General features: G+C 36.2%; 1 protein-coding gene across 10 annotated transcripts in view; it reads left to right on the top strand.

Moving 5' to 3' along the window:
• LOC138941526 (CUGBP Elav-like family member 1) overlaps positions 1 to 25,079 on the top strand; it is a 495,676-nt gene that overhangs the window by 44,437 nt on the left and 426,160 nt on the right. For 4 of the 10 annotated variants that reach the window (XM_070311306.1, XM_070311297.1, XM_070311292.1 and 1 more), the window contains exon 2: positions 22,514 to 22,729. The exons of the other annotated variants lie outside the window; for them this stretch is intronic. The gene's annotated coding sequence lies outside the window, so the exon portion shown is untranslated. The remainder of the gene's footprint in view (positions 1 to 22,513; positions 22,730 to 25,079) is intronic. 10 annotated transcript variants of the gene reach the window in all.

Here is a 25,079-nt window from a genome sequence, read left to right as displayed (position 1 = left end):
GAAATCCGATATTTACCAAATAGATTCTCTTGCCAAATATACGCGCTATCTGGATTCCATGGGCACGTTTTTCATCGTGTTGGAAACCTCTAAACCGGCGCGGAGGGCTGTCGGTATCAGCAAATATACGAGCCCGAGTGAAACGTACGTAATTTTTTATGATGCATCACGCACCGTTGGTGGATGACAGGCAAAGCGAAACTCGTTAGAAATATCGAGTCGCAGACGGTTGTCCAGGTATCGTCGATGAAGTCCGCGCGCGATACATTTTCGTTACACGTTGAAACATTTCTGTCGCGCAATCCAATATTTTTTGTCGAGTTGCCAGATGCTATTACGCTTAATGTTGCAAGTGTTTACGCTCCGATATTGTGTCAAATAATTATCAATAATTATTCGCATTATACGTTCAGTGAAATTTTGAAATAGTGATATTCCTTCTTTCATTTAATCACAGACAATGCAATTATTAGAAAATTAAAAACAAAATTTAAAAAATAATAGAAAAAATTGATATAAAAATAACTTATTCAACTAAATTTTCGTTTTTCTATGAATGCAACATAAAACCTTTTAACAAATATTTTATATAAAATGCGTATAGGGGAGAGAGAATATCAACGAATTTTTAATTTTTATTTTGTTTGTTATTTATTTATTTTAAGTTTGTACTTTTTATAATTTTATTGTTTTACGTGTCTTTGCAAATAATAATTACATTTTTATTAATTTTACGTGTGCTTAAAATTAACGACTTTTCAATTTTGCTTTAAGAATAAATTCCAAATTTCATCGAAGTATATTTTTGGTGAATTCTTTACAACGCATAATTTATCTCTTCAAAACAATATTCTTATATAAGAAATCTATGTATAATCCTCATGCCGTTTACGTTTTCAAGCTTAATTGTCATCTGAAGATTATCTATTCTAAAACCTCCAATTTTAGAAATGTTTTCTTTTAAATCCGTATTTTAATACAGGCTTCACATATTACTGACAATGAGCCATAAAGAGCTAATCTGTCGAGACGAGATACACTCTCAGGTTGAATTTCGAGAAAGCTGCGTACGACCCATTTAATATACAAGTGGAATATCGTGCGCCGTATATGAGCGAAACTACGAACATGGGTGGGCACCAACGGCATTATCCTTGGCAATTAGCGAAATTGCATTTGGCGTAGCGTATGTATCGTATATCCCGTCACTGCAAAGCGGCCTAAGGGATGTCTGCGGGCGTTTCTCTGTATTATATTCTCTGTCCCCGTCTCTCTTCGTCTCCTTCTGTACGATCACTATCCGATATAGAATATTGTCTCTTTCTAACAATCAGCTTCCCGCCGCTCGTCCTTCTCTCTTCTTCTTCTCTCTGACCATCATCGTTTTCAGAGTAAATTGGCTCTTGCGAGATACAGAGCAACGAACGGTTTTCCGAAACATCCGTCTTAAACTTCGTCGGATTTATGAGCGTTCTTGTCTAAATCGCTCAATGACCTCCGACTCATTAACAAAAGTATTTTAAATATATTTTATCAATAAATATAATTTAATTTAATATACAATATATATGTAAGTGTGCAAAAATTAGTCAATAATTTCTCTAACAAAATCAATAATTTTGCAATCTATCTTGTGACTTGCGCTATACTTATCAATAATTCCAAGTCGAAATATTCGACTTTTAACGACATCGTTGCGACATTGCGATGGAATCAGAATTAATTAGCCTCGATGGAGCAATTATGGAATTAGTTATATAATTCGCTAAACGATGCGAGAGAATTTCCATCTGCAAGGAATCCGATCGCCGTTGAAGACTTTGTTAAAAGGATAAGAAAATTTTATTGCCGGAGTACGCATTGGCCCGGCGGGCTTCGGCGGGAAACTGGAGATCAATGTACCCGGAGCGTTTACAGAATGTGTTTGGGAGTAAACGACCGAGGCGCGAGCGGATAAGATATTCGCTTCTCGAGATTCGTGCTCGCGAAGTGAATTACCGACCGAAGGCTCCCACCTCCATCCTTTCGGACTCTCGCGCGCGATTCGCGCAATGAAATTCTCACGAAAGATTTTCCTGGCCGACGATGTAAATTTAGGATATCGGTAGCGAGGAGTTCCGCCGGTATCTCGAGGCTAAGTGCGGAGCTACGGTAATTTATCGTTTCCCTTACGTTTCCCTATCGCCTCTTCCCTGTGCTCCTCTTCCGCCGTCTCCTTCTGCCATCTCTCTCTCTCTCTCTCTCTCTCTCTCTCTCTCTCTCTCTCTCTCTCTCTTTCTTTGTATTATTAATCCCGCAAGATATCGAGCGAAACACACAATCCTTGCAGAATTCTTTACGCGCAAAAGGAATAGTGTCATTAATAATCGGAATTACCTTTTATCTTGATAAATTACGGCGCGTGCTTTCCGTCGCGCTTCCTCATCAGTTCCCTCTGCCGTTCTTGAAAAATTTTGCGAGAAAAAACATTTGCAGAAAACAATCCCGTATTTCACTTTGTTCTGTAATGTTGTCTCATGATTTGATCAACATTATTGATAAATGTAAAAGAAATTATATTTAATAGAGAACTTTAAAGAACTCAAACATACGTATGTGTAATAATAGTGCGAATAAAAAATTTCAAACCTTGATATCTTACTCTCTTGAAAAAATACCTGATTAAATCTCTCAAAACCGAGGAAAAAGAGAAAAAAAATTATATATATATATATATTGTATAAAGTTGACATGTATGTTATGGTGTATCCATTAGGCGAAATCGCATTACCGTAATGTCAGTTTCCTATCCGAGACGGCGATAGTCTTGGACGTTGCCGAAAGGATTATGAAATGGCGCGCTTCATCTATTTTCCAGAGTACCTTCTGGACGACGACACGGTAAATCACGGTCAATCTTATTACGTTGGATTCAGTTTCGGCGCCACAAATAAATTTAACGAGAGTCCAGCGAGATGGTAGTACAGGGAAGAGGGAAAAAATTGCGCATGCTAAGGGAAAAAAGGGGCAGAAGTGGAGAAAGTCACGGACAAGAGAACCGTTCGCACGTTGCTCACTTTAAGAATATCTTAGCTGCTCAATCCCAGCCTTAGGGGTCGCGTGGGATCCGTCGACAGAATGACTCTAAGCGATATTGGAGCTGCTTGAAAGAGAGAAAAAGACAGAAAGAAAGGGAGAGGAAGAGAGACTCACGGTAGCGATCTCGCGTTGACCACAAAGAATTTCAATAACCGTTCTTATTTCTATTATGGTCGCGATGAAAATCTCTCGTTACCGCGAGAATCTTTGACTGTCATTGTGGCGGAAAGAATAAGTATGGAGCGAGACAAGACGGCTATAATAAAAGTGACAGGTGTGACCAGCGACTTTTCGAAGCTAATAATTCTTGATGTCCCTCAACAGAGGCAAACTCCAGCAAGGAAGTATTAAAGAAAACGTGCTCTCTCTTATTCTACGTAATATGAGATGGTATATCTCTAATATTATTACGTGGAATATCTTTCAATTCAGAGAGAAATTTTCTTTCTCGGTGACTTATACAATAATATATAATTATTTTTACACGAGCATTTTAGCGTCAAGTTGCAAAGGGAATATTGTATAAAAATTGTATAACATTATAAATTTAAAAAATATTTATCTTTTATATAACTTAAAAATATCTACATCTATGTATATAATATATAATTTAAAAATATTTTATTTAGTGAATAAAATTATTATATACGCACCTATTGACATTTAATTATATTCTATAAAATATATTCTTTCCTCTTTGTATTTCTGAGCAATGTTATTAAGTATGGTATATGCCGAAAGTGTTTGTAAAATCTTTGTTGAGATTTCTCTTATGATAGAATGCTGTTCTTAACAGTAACATTTTTTTCTTCTCTTTTCCGTATCATAAAAATAGCTTAAGCAACATATCATGAAGAGATAATTGTACAATAATTTCGATATTTAGTTTTTACAATCTTAATATAACCATAGCATTAGTTTATACAATAATATGCTATTAATATTTCACTGGTTGTATTTTTACCGTCTCGTAATCAATCGCGATAATATTTTTTAATACTGTCATTTTCATGGAAAATATTTTATATTTGCATCATATGTATCTATTGTTTGTTAGTGATTTTCGACCTTTTTTAATGAAATATCAATTCTTGACGAGAGAAATATCAATTCCGTGAAAGGCGAAATATCAATTCTGAACAGGAATGCCAATCCTGTTGCTATCAATAGAGAAAATAACAGAAAATCAATAAAATACCAAATCCTGTTCGCGTATGATATATCACGATTATATACACATACGCATACACACAACTCACACACACACACACATACATATATTTCATTCCGTCGCAGATTGTATAGCTACGACTGTATTTACGCGCGAATAAATATCAGATATTCATTGCAATAAAATTATTTGTAACTTACTTTACAAATAAGGTGATATCGGTTTTAATAAAGTATATCTACAATATTAAATAAGTTAATATACATTTGATATTTGTCTAAATTTTTACGATGCTTCTAAAAAATTAATATTACATTATGTCATTAACAATTTTAAATATTAAAAATATTAAAGAAATATTGTAATTAGTATACATAAATATTTTATCATAATATTTTTGCAGCAATTGTAGATATTTGAATTTTGTGTCGAAGAAAATTGATATGATAACTGATAGAAGTTGTTACATACGATTCGATATTTCAGATTGTTCTTTGTTCCTACGCTGAATCTAGGAATAATGATTGACAAGATTGACAAGTACAAGAAAGAGCTAATATTATAATCGTCAAATAAATATGTCTGTCGTTTTATAGTTGTCATTGTTGATATGTTTCGAATATCGATCATATTTAAAACATCAATTAATTATCTATGTATGCAATACATGGTATTCACTGGACATAGCGAGAAATGAAATATTGTATGTATTAAAATGAAATATAACTAACACGCGCGCACGCACAAATACATTTGCTGACTTATGCAGGCAGACACATACTTGTTAAGGGAGTGGATTCATATTTACGATACAATGTATTCTTATCGCACCGACGGCATATGCAAATTACTATTCTTATCAGATTGAATGAGAATAGATTATACGGAATGAAATTAGATTATACGCGTCCGCGGCACGAATAAAAGTGATTTTCTCTCCGGCTTCCTTCGTCGATTCCGATATGAGCGCGAAGTTCGCCAGTGATTTGTGCCAATCAAATAGCACGCCAATTTGGCGCATTCAATCCACCGCACGCACGCGCGACTAAACTTTCTCGATGCAACTCGTGCGAACGTGCGAAGAAAGAAAATGCAACTTGGCAGGCCGTCGTTCGCGCGAGCATCGAAAGATTATCGTGTGAAATTTATTCGAGGGGACGGTGAATTTGCTGTCAATCTTCGAAGCGCTCGCCCTTTCTCACATTACGGAATTCGTTTTTTTTTTTTTTTTTTTTTTTTTTCGTTAACTGCGGAATGTAAAGCTTGAAAATGGATTATAAATAATAGACTAAGTCAAAAATGTGTGCATCGTTTGTAATATTATTTTAAAAGGGCGAGATGAGATATGTGTGTGATAGGTATGAGCATGAGCATGTGTCTTTCTCTATATATAATGTGTAAAAAAAAATTCGCAAAAAGAATTATTGACAAATTTTTTTCTCATAAATTTTTATCTCACGTTTTTATCTCACGCGCGACATTTCCGCGCGTAAATGAAAAAGCTCTTGTCAGTTTATTACTATCGCCGAACGAAGCGAGGTAATATATCGAAGCGTGTCTCAATTTGCACCATTCACTGTACGTTCCGTTCGAGCTTTTCTAACGCGTCTGGGAGAACGTGCGATGACGTCGTCGATCGCATGCTCGTACGAATGCAACGAAAGATTATCGTGCGAAATTTATTCGATCGGGGCGAGACTGCCGGGAAGGACGAAGCTTTTCTTCGCGCGTTCCCGTGTATTAGTGTATTATATACGTATACGCGGGAATTCATACACAGCGGCAAATCAATCGAACCGTAACAACTGTCACGCTCTCGCAACGCAGAAAATGCATTATAATGCATCGCGAAACGTGCGCGCGATTTCAATCGACGAGCGCGAATTTATGGCGCATCGAGATCGCGTTCTCGATCGTTCTCTTGGATTGATTTTCGCAAGAACAACAAGAGTCGAATTTGCGCAATGATTAACCTTGCAAATCGAATTACTTTGACGTTACGCATGCGTTATTACTCGAAATTTTCTACAAGTTAAAAAATGAGATAGGCGAGAAACGGGAAATATTTTATGTGTTTTATTATATAAAATTATAAGTGTGTGCTTCGAAAAGTTTGTGGCAAAGCTGTACGAGAAATATTTAGCTTATATTTATATTTATAATAATCTCTGTTTTAACCTTAATAAAGCAAAATATCTTATAAGATATTATATTGTAGTATGATTTCTTTAGAAATAATATATTAAAAGGATTATGTTTAAAAGCTGCGAGAGAATACGCTAACAAAGTCTTGTTAATAAATTATGGCTTTTTACGGTTGCACGACTGTAAAACTTTGCTCTTCAAAATTCAGTATGTTGCTGCTTCCCGTGTTTCTCGATTATTAATGCTTGTTTAAATCCCGTAAAATCTCAGACGAAAAGTAGCGGATGTGAAAAGTTTTACGAATTCTCTCTTATCTCGCTTTTTCGATATGTCACACGACTTTCGCGATCCTATATCATTTGGTTTAGACATTCTCCTCAAAATGAGATAAACTCGCTCGCGATACTTTTATCGAGGCATTTGATCGATCATGCGCAATCCAATTCACGAGAATCACGCAGATTTCCTTACGAATCTCAAGATGTGTGTTCAATCACAGCGTTTTCTGTATCGGTAATATTATCGATAAATGCACGAGCTTCATCGACGAGAAGCTGTATGCGTAATCTTATTCTATGCATCGCTGCGTGTATCTATCATCTATATGTGATGTCCCCGCACGTATAACCATACCATGGAGCATTCTCTTTGAAGTACGCGCCTCGATCTTATTTTATAAGAAAACATGTGGCAAGGGATCTGATATTATCGAGGCAATAAGAGTATATTCGAGATTGCTCGATGCCATCGTTCCCCGGCCGACGAGCGTCGTAATAAGTACGTAGTAATATCGAATTTTTTGAATAACCCGAGAGAATTTTCGAAAAATCACTTCTCTCCGATACACGCGACCGATACATATTCCCTGTGATGCAAAATACGGGCGCAATTTGCACGTTCCATCCACGTTTTATCTCCGCGATAACTTCTGAGTTGTTATAATTTTTCGTTTCGTCTCATTTTTGATGAAATTTAATAGAAATTTATCTATGCTGATTGAAACGTTAAAAAGTTTCCTAAATTTTCCATTTATTTGCATCATCGATTACGCAGGCACATCAATTTCAGATTGATGCTGTCTATTTTTATTAACATTTTTAAAAACTTTTATGCTCTTTGGCATCTTTTCAAATACTATAATATATAGATTATATTTTTAAATTTTATATTTCTTACTTTGATTAAGATAATTCCAGATTACTCAAAAATTTCTATCATATATAGGAGCAAGAAAGACAATAAAAAGAAAGATAATGGTCATTATATTTATGTCTCTTTTCTTTTTATTTTACTGGACAATAATGTAATTGTCGTAATATTTTCAATAATTATTTGAGGCGATGTTAGAGTCATATGTACAATATCAACTGTAGCTGTAATGAAAAACCATGTTGCAAATTAGCATTTGTGGCGGATCGTACTATATTGCTATAATTTATCATCAAGTTCAAATTACTCGCAATTGATCCCCTCCCCACTCCCCCTTTCCCAACAAATTAGCGAAAATTTAATTAACCGATCTTTGTCACACATTGGTGGCGGTGACATCTTAATGTCAATCAGTTATTAGCCACGGTACACGACATTATTGTATCATTAATAGGAATTACGAAACTTGAATAATCGTGTTTGTGAGAATTTAATCATTTACGTACGCAATACAGCAAGCGCGTGTAAACGTAATAGCTATTTTTAATAGCTATCCTTCGAAAAATATGGCCGAGGTGTATAATAAAGGATAAAACTGACTTAAAACAGCCATGTGTACGGCGTGATGGATAAAAGATGGGCGAAAGGAAAAGAACGTAAAAAGCGAGTGGCGGGAAAGACTCGAGTACAGAGAGAAAAGACGTATCGTTTCCTTTATAGGAGAATAATAGAGCTCACGTGTCAGATCGAGTTATGTCCTCTATCCGAGTAGAGTACATTAAATTATTTTTTCTTCATCGCCGAGATGCTAGGAATAAAGATGAATGAAAAAAAATCAATAGTGAAATTATTCTACCTTCCTCTTCTGATTACGCAATACTAATTTATTTATAATTCTTGAATTTGATATATCTCAAATTCTTTTTGCCGATAAACTTTTCTTAATTAAAAAAGATAATACGCTTTTACCTTAGGGATTATGCGACAAAAATGCCAGTAAACAAATCAAAGTGCATAAACATAAATGATAAAATATTATCTTGACTAGCAGAAGAAGGCAAATTTATGCGGTACATAATTAAAGATCTTCAAAGAATGCAATTTTTTGCGACGGTGCATTAATTTCAGCCATTTTGCCGAATAAACGAAGCAAGAGCGAAGAAGGGAGGCTTGTGGCGTTACACTGTGAAATACACGAGACTCTCGCCACGACACGGCTAGCGGCCCGTTCTCGTCCTGTCGCATGCGAGGATTGGGTAAAAACAGAACGAGAACAAAGTGGCGCTCTTTATGCGTGCCTAGCCAGTAAACATGCCGCGAACAACTGCATTGCGGAAACGATGACTTCCGCTTTTCGCGCGGAAGTAACGAATTCCATTTATCACTGTGGCGCGCGTTTTCCTTCATTTTCGTCCGTTTTATCAGAATCATTATATTTTGCGAGATATATATATATATATATGTATAAATAAATCGTGTGTAAATAAATCGTGATAAAACATTAAAGTCCTTCGTATTCATCTTCACGATTCGTAGCTGCGTGGCGCGGCGTCTCGCGTCATTAAATTTTCTCGTGCTTCTTCGTTGAACATATCAATCTAGTACATAGAGTTGACCAATATAATTTCATTAGATATTATATAAGTAAAGTAGATTTAATTGTTTATGTGTAATTATCAAAAATTAGAAATTATTAACAATGTTTTTGTAAGATTTTATCATTATTTCATTGGAAACTCAGGATAACCATTAGCTATTATACAATAATTGATCGTTAAATATATTATAAATTTTTAAAAATTTGATGTAAATATAATTTCGGATGGAAGCATATATATTTGTATATGTAGCATATACTATTGTAATATATATTATTATTATATTTGACAATATAATAGTACGTTATGTAATTTTTGTAAGTAAAGCTGCCACAATTTGTTTTTCCTCCTGTAAAAAGTACAAACATTTAGAAAATATCAAACCTCCTTATATTAGAGAAGCAGGTTGCCTAATATGGAGAAAGTGCAATAATTTTATTAAGTTATTTTTACAATATATAGCACTATTAATTTATAGAATTTAAACAATTTAAACAACAATTTGTATTCATATTATGTGATTTTGTTAAATTACTAATCTACTCAATTTGTTAAATCTAAAGAAGTCTTTACAAAGCATAAAAAAAAATCTTCCTATAGTAGGCGAAGTTTCTCCATTATTTACAGTTTACAGAGTAATTACATATAATGCTCATGTATACATAGTTTTTTTATTTTTTTTTTGTTTTTTTTTTGTTCATGATGCACGCGATGCTGTTTTCACTGCTAATAAATATATATCATGCACTTTTATTAATTGACATAATGATGCGGTAGATGAGTAGATAGTAGAAATGTCAGGTTATCAATGAGCAATTTTAATATTTCGCTTTTTGATATTTTTCTAAAAGGTACAGATGAGAAATCGAATAATTATGATTCAAAATTAATGTTCAATGTTGCACGATATCGTTTTTCCGCGAATAAAAGAATTATTTTTTATCATTATTATTTTACATCAGTGACTTGCATCTTTTGCAAAATATGAGTTCTCGCAATTCGCTGGCATCCGGTTATTCGACGAATGCTTTTCGCTTCGAGCTCGCTATCATGGCAAACGCAAAACTTCCGACGACGCGACGTATCGAACGTATCCCCTCCCCGTATCGAAGCGTATATGCCGGTATATATCGAGAATGACATGCCACCCTTGTCTTATTCGGCGGACATTTCTGATGTGTTTCTCGTGAGTTTCGTATCAATGATGGAGCACGGCTGTCAATTCCGCGATAGGAGAGTACCGGTGAAGGAGTAGCGGTGGCTGCCCTATCGAGTTTCCATTTTCCGGACAGCAGCACATGCCTTACAACGTACGCCATCGTTTACTTATTTAGCCGTTATTTCACCCTCTCACTTACCGGCCACCGATGCCGCTGCGTCCTCCACGGGCGCTGGCAACCGACCGACTTTTCCTTCCCTTTGGCAGCTCGAGATGATACTCCTACTCGAATCATGAAATATTTAATGATCTACCTTCCTTCGCTTGCCCGTGTGTTCTATGCTGTTTCCCGATCTCTTTCGTCGTTTTCAGCCCGCTTCGTTCAGTGCAACGTGTCACTCTTGATTGTGCTGCTTGCTAGGTTCATGGCAAATTACATTGTCATCGATCATTTGTCATTGTGTCGAAACTCGGAATCTTAGTTCGATACGTTAATTTTTTCGATTCGGATACAATTTTCCATCAACCGTTGTATTTCAAATTTCTTTTAATTAATTCTTTATAGAGATCGAATAAATGCTTTAATAATAGACTATTTATCGAAATAATTTTGTTGTATATTTGTAAGATTTATACATTGTACATTATAAACATTATTTGGAAAAATATATCGTTAATTAAAATTGTTATTGACAATATAAATCAATTGAAATCAAACGGGAGCGTAATATTTCTCGGTTAACTATTTGATTAAATCTAAAATGTGTTTCCATTGATGCACTGTCGTGAATCTAGCGCGACACATGTACATAGTTCAGTGGTTAATATTAATGCCTCTTTAATTAACGGCATCTATTCCAGATATGTTGTATTCATTGAGCAACGCTTTGAGTCAACCGATAGTTCTGGGTGTAACCGGAAATTCTGCGTAATATCGCCAAGGGCCACGCATGCCGCTGTAACGTAACCATCCTCAAACGCCACCAATTCGATAACCCAATGAACATATTGATGATAGGACGCATCTATTGTGCGCAATTCAATCATAGTGCATAACTAATAAGAACAATACAATCCAATGTGAAAGAAAGACGTAAAGATTGCTTATGCATATTCAGCATGATAATTACGCGTGTTGGACATTTAATCTGTCAAGAAACGCTCATTAACGTGATTTAGTTTTGAATATGCCTATTTCGTAAATTATGAAATTTTCTTGAAATTTATACTTTGTTTTCTATTTTTCTATCATTTGCACATAAAAATGTTTTAAACAATTATTGAACAAGACAAGATTACATAAAATGAATAATATTAGATTGAAGTATGTAAATTGTATTTTTACACTTTATCTGTTTTTTTTGTGATAAGAATAATATAATTATATAGATCTACATACGCATTATATATATGTATATTTTTTTATTAATTAATTAAAATAATATATTTATCTCATAATTATAGATAAATTAATTTTAATGTAACATAAAAGATTTCACGACGAAAAAGTTTAGAGAGGTGTTGGAAAATATTTAAATTAGACATGTGTACCTGTCGTTTGTAAAATAAACTTGTTTGTCGCTAGAATTTCGTGAAACATGGCTCTATACGATGTCTTGAGCGTAATTGTAATTCTTAGGTATAGTAGTGGAAGCTCTATTAGCTTGCAACACATGCGCGTATATGCCTGTACATTTGGACAAAATCCGTTAGTTCAACATTACGGGTAGTCACGTGGCGCATTTACGACGTAACTTTCCAGATTAGATCCGGCCCGCTACATACGTCTATATATCGACATGTGAATTCAAGTCGGTGGCTCAAGATAGAGGTCGAAGTAAAGTAAAAGGTGACCGCGCAAAAGGATAGCTGGTGGGTGTAAAGCCGCTTTCAGGCGGAATATTCGTGGGCAAAGTTTGTCGGCGAAATGAAGTTGGCAAGTTTTTAAATTTCCAACCCCCGAGGGTATAGATCTTCGGGTAATCTTGCGCAAATGTCCTCGCAGCCCACAATGTGCTCCGAATCGTCGAATTCACGCTCCGCCGCTCGAAACTTTTATTCGCGCACATAAATGCGCGAGTGCGCGAAATTCTGTGATTTTTCCGGCTAATAAAAATATACTCGGTTTCTGTGAGGCGGAGAGAAGTATCAGGCACGGTATACGTACCATCTAGGTAATACTTTCATACCCTAGCTACTTGCAGAATACGAATTATTCATTAATTGCTCGATAATATACAATATAACGCGAATTATATAACAAAGTATCATATAACGAAGAATCGATACTGCACAATGTTTTTTTGATCAAGATTGTTTTTGGAGAATATCGAATGGGAAATTATATATGTATATAATTTCGTGATAATATACGTGGTAATACGTGTCATATTAAATATAAATATCCAGCAGCGTATATGACTTTTTATAGCATTTTTAACTCATAGTTATTCGTTTAAGTTAAGCACACCGTACAGAAAAATAACACGTTTGATGCGATTTTGTACATGTTATTGGTTCCTTCTTTTACAGACATCACATACGTTACATTACATACGTTACATTACAATACATTTTTTTATTTTAAAATAGAACTTTCTAATCGAAGACAATTACTTGTTGATATGACAAAATTAACACGTCCGATCGACTTTATTTGAGATTGAATTTAAACGCGTTAATTCGTGCTAAAGATTCCAAAATCGGCACAATATTCTCACCGATATACCGACGGTCAGTATATTGTACGGGTTACGAATGCAAATGTATAAATAAAACCGCAAGGGAGTTTAGTTCCTCAGTGAGAACCACACTCTCCGGATTCATCTCGCATTCGGCGCTCGGCCATGCCGCTACCGATCGCGCGTTTGCGTATTTGTTAATAATTTCCGGAAGATAGTTTCGTGTGCGGAGGGAGGTATACCTGAGGTAACGCGCGCGGACATTCGGACACAGCCTCAGGGTTTGTCCCCATCGCAGCATTATTCCCCTTTTCTCCCTCTTCTTCCCTTCGCGCACCCTCTGTCCGTGAGGAACGGAAGGGTTTGCGCTTAGTTATGGCTTAATATGCGCCCCTCTCACCCCTCCTACTCTTCGCAAGACGCACGTCGCCCTGCTTCGAACTTCGCTTATGCGATGGTGCGGATGGTTAGCGAACTTAAAGTCAATCTTGAGTTATGCAAACGCTTATGTTTAGTAAAACGCTTGCTGCGGGCGAGATTCCAGTAACTCGCCAAAGAGAGAGAGAGAGAGAGAGAGAGAGAGAACTGGCTCTGATATAGCACATTTTCCGTTAAAGGGCCGCACATGCCAGCGATTTCAACGTAGACTGACCGTTTCAGCCTGATCTAACCATAGTCTAGCTTCGCGGTTATTGATGAATTTGCATACCGAGGGGGAAAGAAGAAATAAACATCGAATAGACGATGTATACGATAGTCTTAATTGGATCGAATTGCGCTCCGGCCGCGGTTCACTTGCTTGTCACGTATTGTGCGCGTGTTACGCCAGCGCGTATCATTGTTACAGCGATCGTTACATGCTCCGCTGTACGTGTAAGCTACGATTTTTATGATCGAATTGAGAATACGCGTAAAATACGCCATAGGCAAAATGTTGAAATATGTATGGGAAAACAAAGGTCTGTTTTGATATCTATGATTGTATTTTGATATATTTTTTTTTATTTTAATACATTTTGAAACAAATCCTCTATAAACTATATATTTGATTATTATAAAACATTTTATTTATTTATTTTTTTGCGGGGATTATACTTATTTTTTCCTTGATTTTATATATTATACAATAGTTGAAATGCAACATTTTCTATAGCAAAATATACAAAAAGATTTATTTAATATTTTTCGATATCTCTTTTAGATACCCGGTTAAATAAATTAAATTAATAATATATGTTATCAAAATGCGTCATTATTAAAAATTAAAATATCGTTTAAAATGCTTCTCTCATTGTTACAAAAGACAAATATTCAAAATTTTGTTATGTAAATAAATTTTTGTACTTTTACATTAATTATAAATAACAATTATCATGAGAAAATTAAGAGTTCTTATTCAGCAAATTTGTAATTTAAAATATTTTTCTAAAAAATTTGCGAGCTATTGATTTCAATTTGTATTATATTGCATATCATTCTGCAATAAATGATTGTACGGCTGTAATATGACCGGTCAAATCGTTCTTTTCCAATAATTTGTTTAACGTACGAAAAGATTTGATCGAAAAATGCAGTAACTCGAAGAATTTTTGCACAAAGCGATAGTTAAATTGACTTTACAACATTTCCTCAATCTCTCTTCACTCCCTTTCAATCTCGCTGCCATCGATGTTACGTTACATTACATTCACATACGACAAACACGGCCATAATGAAAGACTTTTATGTCAAGAGACGTCCTAACGAAGCGCATCTCGTAAATTACGCGCGAACGTGTTCTTGTTACAACCTTATTTCGCTAAGTCAAATTACATGACCGCGAGAGAGTGATGCGATGCTCACATCCTCCTCTTTATTTTTTTATTTATTAAGGCTGTCGTTTTACGATAGCTGGCGTCCAACTCTGTAAAAACCTTTTCCACGTGTCTTATTCATTCTATGTACTCTTTACCGATTTTATGTACGAGTCCATCCTTCCGCGTGATTTAACTATTTATTTTTACATGATTCTATCGTGCTACCGTTTCCTGGTAAATTTCGTGTTTGGCGTTTACTAGGGCGTGCTTTAATAAACGCGAATAATAAATTTAATTGCACAAAAAATCTTAATTATGTAAACAAATATTTTGTGCAAATTTTTAATATAAAGATTAATATTAGAAAAAAGAAAAATGATGTAAGTATGGAGCATTAGAACAAAGTGGCTTGAAAGGTAGAGCAATTATAAGAAATAAAATAGAAAAAATTGAGACTCGTAAAAATCAAAAGCTTTGACTGAAAGTTTTGAAAATTAAAGAAAATTAAAAATTGAAAGAATTGAAAATTATAAAAAAGTTGATAATTGAATTGAGCCTTCTTTTACTCTCTGAAAGAGGCACTCAAGAATTTTGCTTTTTTAAGTTTCCCTCTCTCGGAGCTTATCTCAAAAGTTTTTCTCTCTAATACTGAAATTATGAAAGTTAAAGAACATATATACATATATATATATAAATCTTGTCTGAGGGCGACACAGCCTCATAATTTTGTTACATGTTTTGCGCTAAATATTTATAATATGGTTCAATCCATATTAAGATTGCAAGCAGACACATTGAGAAAATATTAGTATGCAGTTTTAAACGTATTTAACGCAACGTAAAAATAAACGTCTAGTCAGAAAATACCGGCTATTGTCGTTGTTTTTAATAATCAAGTATTAATATTACAGATTTATTATAACTATATTATATATTCCATATCATTAGTCTATATTATTATAGTATATATATACAATACATAAATGTGTGATTAACACAATTACAGTTTTGATTTTTGTTTATTCGAGAAGCGCCAGTTTCACGGTCTTTCGTAGTCGATAAACTACCGTTACCATGGGACACCGAGCAGTAAATATCGTTCGACATTAATGGCTCAAGCCATGTGACAAAATCAATTCAAGTGATATTTTATATTTTATGTTTTTTTTTGTATGTTTTGGTCTTTATATTTATATTTTTTTTATAAACGATCTCGGCGCGAATTTAAAATTTCTCTCGAGTTGCGTATATTCGCTTGGACTGCGGGAAGAAGCGTATAATTCGGATCATCGCCTCGTCGAAAGGCAGAAAAGGCTGTTTGTGACAAGGTAAGCCCGACAAGAAACGTGATTTCAATCGAAATCTTTGACTAAACTTCTCGCGATCATTCATCTTCGTCTTAAGAAGCGCGAGTCATACTTATGGTAATCGAAAAAGTGTTTCATATTTCTCGTTCGGATTTCGACATTCGGACACATTAATAGCAATAAACGTTTAAACGCTTTGTTCTTTACAGGAGAAAATACTTTTTTTTTTTTTTTATGTACACTGAGTATTAAAGGCACAGAATGATGCGGTTCGTTCGCCTGTTATTTATTTTTTAAATTAAAAAATGCTTTGAATAAAGCAAGATAGTAATGTAATCGTCAAAATTTAATCGATTTCTATCGCGATAATTCACGAATTTAGCTATTTATACGTATGCGCTATTATTAATAGTTCAAAGACCGAAATACACGTTACAAAGTTACCGTTTCAATAGATTAAATGCGCATTTATCGATTTCGGCATTATGCACAGTTGGCTCGCAAAATGATGCCGATTCCATGCGTCACCGAGCGTTAATCACTTCAACCAGAATAAAATTACGGGTCGTTTTGTGTGGAGCATTCGTGCGTTGAATTGTGTACCACTAATTACCGTTGCGTTCTCGCCGTTGTTATCCAACTATGCGGCGGATGAATACGTGCGTTTATCTTTCCGGTTTTAGATTTGCGAATCTCTTACGAATAATCGCCGAGACAAGACCGCCGGGATTTAGAATGTAAAACAAATAACAAATGAAACAAATAAAAAGAAAAACCGATTTCCATTAAAATTATTAACGGATTTCGATTTTAATTGCTTCGAGACGCATATTTTTCAATTTAATAATTTTTTTTACATATTTTTAATAATAAACTAAGGCTAATTTGCTGAGAAAAAGAAATCAACATCAATTTATGTACTACCTCAACTGCTTTACATATATATACATATGTATTATAATGCAAAAAATGTTTTTTTAAATATTTATATTATTTATTCCTCTATGTATACGAGTGAATTAATTTGTCTGTAATTTGCGCCGCATGTTCATGTAAATGCTTCATATGTGCTTCGATTATTTTGGTTATGACGATTGGTATTTGCTCCTAGTTGGAATGTTGGCTCAATAATCCTAGTATTCGCGTTATTTCTCTCGTCTAATTAGCGGATCGTTTAAGTCGAGCTTTGCGGCTGCAGTCAACAATGTCGTGCTTCTTAAGCTTTTAACGCTTTGGCGCGCGGTTCCAATTTGGCGGCGGATTCACCATTCTCGCTGAATGACGTGCCTCGATGAATTTCGTGGCAATCAAGCTAATTCCTCTTTTGTGAATGCAATATTCTAGCGTGCAGCGCTAATGAGACTTTCACAATTTCCAGTTATTTCAGACATATTGGAGTATATTAGAAACATACTTCATTTCATAGAACTTGAGTATTCGGCTAATAAGTTTTTGGCATATTAACATTTGCTGTTTGTCTATTGCAATTCTTTAAAACTTTATGTCGCTACTGTTATTAATGTTTTTTACTTATAATAAATATGGATCAATTAAACATTATTTTTTGATATATTAATTATTCATATCACATTTTTTCGAATATATTCAAATAACATTCACACAGCGAAAACGCTATATTTACAATATACTTTCTTACAAAGACAGTATAAATGTTAATATTCCGAAATATTTCCAAATTATTTACGATGAAAATTACATTTTAAAACAGGATATAAATAAAAAGATAAAAAAAAATAAATCTAAGTTTTAAAGAGAAACAACTCTAAAAATTCTAAGATTTGAACAAATAAAAAAAATTGGAAGATACCACGGTTCTACTTTACGAACGATTATGTTGTATTAAATAAAAGATTCTAGTAGATGAAAAAATTAAAATATCTCTTCCTTGAAGAAAATGAATATATAAAAGAAGAAAGATAGATGCGACACGCAATGTCTCTTTTATCTACAAAAATAGAAATATCCAACACACTGCTTGTAAAATGTAATTTGTAAAAATGGCATTCTAATGAAATAATTGGATCTTTAATGTTTCAAATGTTAGAAAAATATGATGAGGATAATTATTGTTGACTGTTCAGCGTGGAATACAATCGAAATACTCCAAATTACTTCTAGACTAATTGCATTCGAAATCCGCTTAATTTCGCTCTCCTACCTCAAAAACTTCTCAAGCGAATTGATTTTTATTTTCATCCATCAACCTTGTACCTTCGTCCATCCGTTCTGATTCACCGCGATCACCGTGAAAATCGAGTTAATTTAATTAATCTAGGAGCCTCGCACAACAGACACTCCAAGAGATGGGTGGGTCACCTGACTCCTAATAGCAAATGAAAGTAATTGCAGTTAACTGTTCTCCGCACTGTCTTCACTCCCGCGTGTTTCCTATTTTTATCGCATGCTTCTCGTAGATTATTTTCAGTTTTTAATGTTTTTTTATAATTATTAAGGATTATTTTCGCAATTGAATTATTCTTAGTTAGAAAAGAAGCCGATAGCGAGAATTAATGGGGCTAGCCATTAATTGCGATACAAAATTCAACCGCTATAATGATTAATGATTCGTCGGCGTCATTCATGTTGCGTTTGATCGACGCGAATTAGCTTCTTCCTAGCGAGCTTGCCATTAAATATTTGCACCATTGGCAAACAATGTTGCGTTAGAGCCGAGCTAATCACAAAATCGTCAATTCTCAAGAGACCACGAGCCAGTCGATTTACTAGTTTGGTATCGCGATATTAGTAGGACCTCTGAATAATTGATTTGGCGTTACTGTGCCATTAGTATCGCGCTACAGAATTTGACGTAGACAGTTAATTTGGCATATAACGACTGAGATATTTAGTAGTTTATATCGAGTATATTATCATTTTGGTTGTCTACTCGTTATCTTTGTCTCGTCAATGCCAGTTGCACGAGCGTAAATAAATATGCAATATGCAAAATATATAATAAATGTTGGCAAAATTCTAGTGCGGAGAACAGTTAACGGCAAAATTTCAATATAACAATGCAATATAATAATAGTAACGTTATTAACGACCATTTCTCGAAAAATCTACTGTCACGGAACAAGGCAATGTTAACATTAATTCTTCATGATTAAATACGCGATAATGCCACTTTCTCGACCCCTCGATAGCGATCCCCGTCGTTGCCGTTACACGCTTACATTTGTAATGTGATAAAAATAATTTCCGAAAAGGACAGTCGGGGAGGAGAAGACGGAGGCGACATTCTCTGACACATTCCGCTCGCATTCGCTATCAGACACGGCCGATCGATCTGATTGAATCGCGATTCGGACGTGTCCTTGGTGCGTTTGCGGGAACACGCACAGCGGAGGCAAATGAAATTCCCAGCCTGTCGAAAACAAGTTTTATTTCGTGGCACTTCGGTCCGATCGAGGGCGCAGAGAGGCGTTGCGGATTGTTGCGCTAGGCGAGGGATTGTGAGCGAGAGATGCGAAGGGATGAAGTCGAGAGAAGAGGAGTAGTCGGTAGCCCCCGCTCAACGATGAGCGACGAGAGTTTCCATTCTTCGGTGAAACTTCTTGGCAACTCGTTTGAACGCCAAGACCAGTCTCTCCACTTTTTTCCGGATCTTATTTTGCTCGCCGCCGCCGCCGCCACCGCTCGCGAAACTTTTCCCGATTCCTCGGAGGTGTAACATAATATTTTCGCGGCTCGGCACTGCGCAAGACCGCAAGAACCGCGCGTTGGAATAACGCGGTTATCGAGTTCCGGAGATTTTAACGTTATCAAATTCGTTATCGTACTCCCGAGCGTTTACGAGATTAGCATCGTGACGCTTCGCTTCGTACACTTTTCCGAGAAATCGATTAATGCATTGGCTATTACGTTACATAATTATGTGTGCTTATTGCTTCTCCAAAATATTTTTATTTTTTACACGAGTGGAGATAAGATACTGTCGTAGTTAAAACAGTATTGCTTGTATGTTATTGTCATATACATAATATTCTGAATGAAAAATATATTATTTTAGACCAAGAGGGAGGGACGGAAAACTCTGCTGGAAAAGTAACGTTGTGTGATTTTTCAGCAATTTTCGATGCAGCATTCAAACGAATAAAGATGTTGTTCGCCGAGCAAATTTATTAGCATTCAACGAAATCGATCAGGTTCACTTGGAGAAAGAGGCTCGCCTCGAAATGACGGAAGTGTGAAAACACGTTGTCGGCGGACTAATTAAATTTCTGCATTATTACAAGGACGGCAGTTTCTGCCACTCGGCGAGTTTTAATCTAGCGGAGTAATATCTTAGGCTACATTAGGAGGTCTTACCCTCCGCGCCGACTGGCAGGGTGGCAGTCGGTTCAACAGGAAGATAGGGAGAGAGTTAGCAGGGGCGGAGGTGTGGCAGAGGCCCGGCATAAGCCGTCTGCCTGCCGGCTAATCAATGATTCAACTCGCCAATTACGGAGGCGCCTCGAAAAATATCCTCTTCACCCGTTCCCCTGCACGCCCTCCCTAGCACGCCTGAAATATTCACGGACCGTGTCTCTCTTCAATTCTGTCCTTTTGGCTTCGCCGTTTTGCTCATTCTTCGCCTCATCTTTACGGCCCGTTGTCTTAATCCTCGGTTTAAACATCGGCTTGATAGGCCATTCTCGTACGTTTCCGTGTCCGCATTGTAACGATATCAATGTTAATTAATGTCCAATGGACTGGGAAGATAGGGAATATTTTAATTAGAAGCAATAATAATTAATTTATCGAGTTTGATTTTATCCGACACTTATCGTAGCAAGCTATACATTTGTTATTTCTGTGGCAAGTGACATATATTTATTATACATTCCCGCTAGTAAAAATTTATATTAAAATATATATTTATGTCTAAAGTAATGTATTAAATTTTAAAATTAATTCGATATATTAGAATTCCGTTACATCAAATTATCAATGCAACAACATTTATCGAGAACGTTATAACATCTCTTTCTTGTCGGCGTAAAAAATGTATTATTCTCTTATTATTGCGTATTTGTTATCGCGAAATTTCATTACGCTTAGAAATGTTAAACTGTTTCGATTACAAGAGTTTGTTCGGTACGAAGCGAAGCGGAAAAGCTCGTTTAGAAAAGTTGCATCGATCTGCGAACGACCGCGTGCCGTCTGCGTCGCTCGCGCTGAAGACTATTCGCTGCCTTTCCTCCTCGAATTATTCTTTCGCAATTTAATCAACCGGTTATAAAAGAACTTGGCTTGACCTTACAACTTTATTTTTGCATTTCCACGGTCCGCGCCACGGTTCACCTCTGTTTTTCCTCTCCTCGGGCGCTCTAAATTAAATTTCCTTTACCTCTCCGATACCCAAGTTTCGCGGGCGAGAGAGGAAGACGGCGGAGGACAACCAAGATCGTAGCTAGGAGGAAAAGATTCTAGGAGGAGCGAATGCGGAGAGGAAGGCGGAAGTAAGAGGGAATGAAAAGCGGAAGATCGTAGAAGGGTAAGATGATGTAGAATTAAGATCGGGATGGGAGGGGAAAGCAAAAATAAAATATATATATATATAAAAGATACACGGCTGTGCGAGCGGGGTAGCTGTTCTCTCGTCTCTCTCGGCTTTGGCTCTCGCCGGCATGAAAAATTCACTAGTTGCCCCGGCTCTTATTGCAATCTTCGTTCGTGGAATTCTCGCGAAATTTAGCCACCTACAACAGGACAGAGGGCGGACGACCCTCTTCGATGTATACAAGCCCTTTCTTTCTTCCGCGCCGTGTTTCATCTCGAGAAGACTTCCCTCTCTCCGAGCGCCGCGAGCAGCATCGGAGACACAGGGGCTGGTATGGACTTTTCTTCTCCTTCCCTTGCTTGGAATGATTTCATTAAATTTGCTCTTATCATTCTGCTAGACGGTATCCTATTGGCCGTCGAGACGACGGCGCTGTTGCTTGGGAACGGAGCGAGGTACGCGGCGTTGTTCCTTTTATCGCGCGGTGATCTACGGCAATGATATCGAGCTGAACACTATGTCTCTTGCCAAGCAAATCGAATCGCTATGTTGCATGCATTTCATATAAAGAAAAACAACTTATTCGAATTAATAATCTACACAAATCTATATATGTACAAAGCATTAAAATAATTATTTATGACAGAGAGTAAAGCTGATATATAATTCTCATTTATTTTTCATACTACAGCTACCATAGAAAAAGAAATATTTTACCAATGGAAATAAATAAATCAGAGTTGATTTAAAAAGAATTGCGAATGAATTATTTAAACCATTCTTGAATCTTTAGAGTTAACGGATGCGATAAGAATAATTAAGATCTATTATCGAAGAAAATAATTCCTCGTATAACTTTCATTTCCATTAAAAATCTTTCATTTGATTTATAATCTCTTTTTTTTCATCTTTTTCTGTTACAGTACTCGACCGTTACCGTTCGTTCGACCGTTCGTTTATGTTGTCATCGATAAATAAAGTGATCGGACATGTGAATTTTTTCGTCGCCGATTTCTTCCGTTCGCGTTCGGGTTCGTGCGTCTGACATATCGCGTCTGATCAGTGAGGCGCGTAACTACTGGATTATTCGGGACCGAGGCTTCTTCGCGCTTCCTCCGCTATCGCCTCGCAGCACCAAGGTAAGCACCACGGAAATGAGCTCGGGAGAGCGTAGAGTATATTTCGCGCGAGCAATGCGCGTGAAACGACTCGCGGCGTTTCGCGGAGTAAGGAATGGGAGAGGAAGAAGGGCGGCGGGGGGCGGGCGACGCCGCGACGCGACGCGCCGCGACGCGCCGCGACGACGGATAGTTTGCAAAAACTTGGTTAAGTCGCTTACAAAGAGGCAAAGTGACTGAGTTGGAGTAAAGCGAAACGCCGGAGCGCTAACTTCGGGGCACTTCGTTATAAAGTTGGGGGAGTTGAATAATGTATTTTTATTATTTACCCGAAGCATGCGCCGCCGGTGCCCGGCCGACGGTGATATATCGGATAGAGTCGCTTGTAATTTCCGGCGAACGTTAACTTCCCGCCGAAAGAAATCACACCGGATCACGCCACAACTTTCTTCAATGCGGGAATATTTATACGCCCCGTGTTTAAGAGCGGTTCGTGCGAGGATGTGTTTATTTGCCAAGTTTAATCCTGTTGTTTATTAAGGGTTATTAACAATTCGTTCATGTAGGATTAAGGTTCGCATATCGAAACGTTATAAAAAAGGCAAAGATTAAACTTAAGACAATATTTGAAAAGAAATAATACAATAATTTCGATGTTAGTTCGGCATATCTTAAGTCCGGGAATCTTATAGATTTTTCAAATCTGTTAAAAATTTATCCATGTATGGTGTGATGGCTAACGAATAGATAAATAGATAAACATAAGGAAATTTAATTTCTTGTTTGTCAATATTTGAAAATTCTTTCAAACATAAGCAACAAACGGTAAAAGAATGTTTAACAGATTAATAATTGTTGGTGTTTACTCTGCGAAGGAAAGTATTACTGAGCGTAGAATAAAAGAGGCTTTTAAAGTCGCTCGGATATTGTATAAAAGCGGTGAAGTTTTTTTTAAAGATTTTTTTCATATTACGTAGGCTTTCAGCTGAGGTCATATGGTAATCAATATCGATTAGTAATAATTGTGATAGACGCGGTCAGTGCTGTGTTAATTGCAGAAAATTGTTTGCGCAGTGAAATATCTTTTTTCTTATAAATTTGCAGATCGAAACAAATTTATAACTATAATGAGATATTTTTAATTTAATTATAATTTTATAATTTAAATTTAAATAATAAGTCGCTATATGTTTGATGATAAATGTTGGATCGAAAGAGATATCTTTTAATTTTTTATAAACTAGTTTATAATAAAGAAATCTTTAATTTTAAGATCAATAAGTAAAATATTAATTCGACAGTTACATAACATAAATTGATTAATATTTTTTTATTTCCCCGTTATATTTGCAAATTTTAGTAAAACATTTAATAATAACATTTTTAAATTCTATTTGACTTTATATTAAGATTTCACTTAATATGAAATGAACTGAAATGAAATTGATATGTACTGTAGATTGCTTCACATTCTCTATTATTTGTATTATCTTTATAATAAATAATTCACACAGTGTCAAATGTCTAAGCGATTTCGAAAGCTTCCTTTTGCAAATGTACGAAACAATAATAATTAATTCACGTATCTCACGAGGCGAAGATACGATTCTCACCACGCTAGCGCGAGACGCGCATGAAAGATCGAGCGCAGACGGCGGTGCTCCAGCGTCTTAAGTAGTCGAAGCGGAGAAAGCGCCGCCTGCTCGATAATGCATCATCGTGTTGCACTATTTCACGGGAAAATGCGCCGGCATTGCAAGAGAGAGAAAGAAGCGATTATGAATGCGTTGGCTCACTCGCTCGCTCGCGTGACGTATGACGTACACGCGAGGCGTAAATCTTGATGAGGCGCGACTGTGCGGGATTTAAGAGGCGCACGCTTAACCGAGTGCGTTGCAGACCGACGCGGACGAGACGAGCGGAGGGACGAGAAACCAAGTTATGGTCTGTAATTTATGGCACGGCCGAGCGAGCCACGGAAGTTTCTCTCCGTTGGCGAAGGCATTCGGGATTTAAGCCCGATTGCAATTGACGCCCCAGGTTAGGTGCCCCCGCACTTTTGTCCTTCGTTCTCGTAACGACTTTAGTTAGTCATTCTCGCCCAGGCTCGGAATAGTCGACGCACTCGCCAAGTTAGCATTGTTTTGCTTCGTTGCGCTCGCAGTTGGCAGTTTAACGAGCTCCGTGTGTTGGAAGAGAGGCGAGAAGATGCTTCGTGTAAACGATCGATACAACTTTCGCAAGCATTGTAAGAATTGTTTATTGAAGTCATCGAGAAGAAAGTTAATGCATCGTATTATGAAATATTTATATAAAGTAAATAGTAATGAAAAGAATTAATAGAGCAGTAGCATTAAAACTATTGACTTCA

The sequence above is a fragment of the Polyergus mexicanus genome, unplaced genomic scaffold, assembly GCF_030449975.1.
Source record: "Polyergus mexicanus isolate NDT 795.1 unplaced genomic scaffold, iyPolMexi1.0 SCAF_19, whole genome shotgun sequence".
In the NCBI taxonomy this organism is placed as follows: Eukaryota; Metazoa; Arthropoda; class Insecta; order Hymenoptera; family Formicidae; genus Polyergus; species Polyergus mexicanus.
The sequence above is the reverse complement of the archived record's forward strand: the minus strand, read 5'-3'. Positions and strand labels throughout refer to the sequence as shown.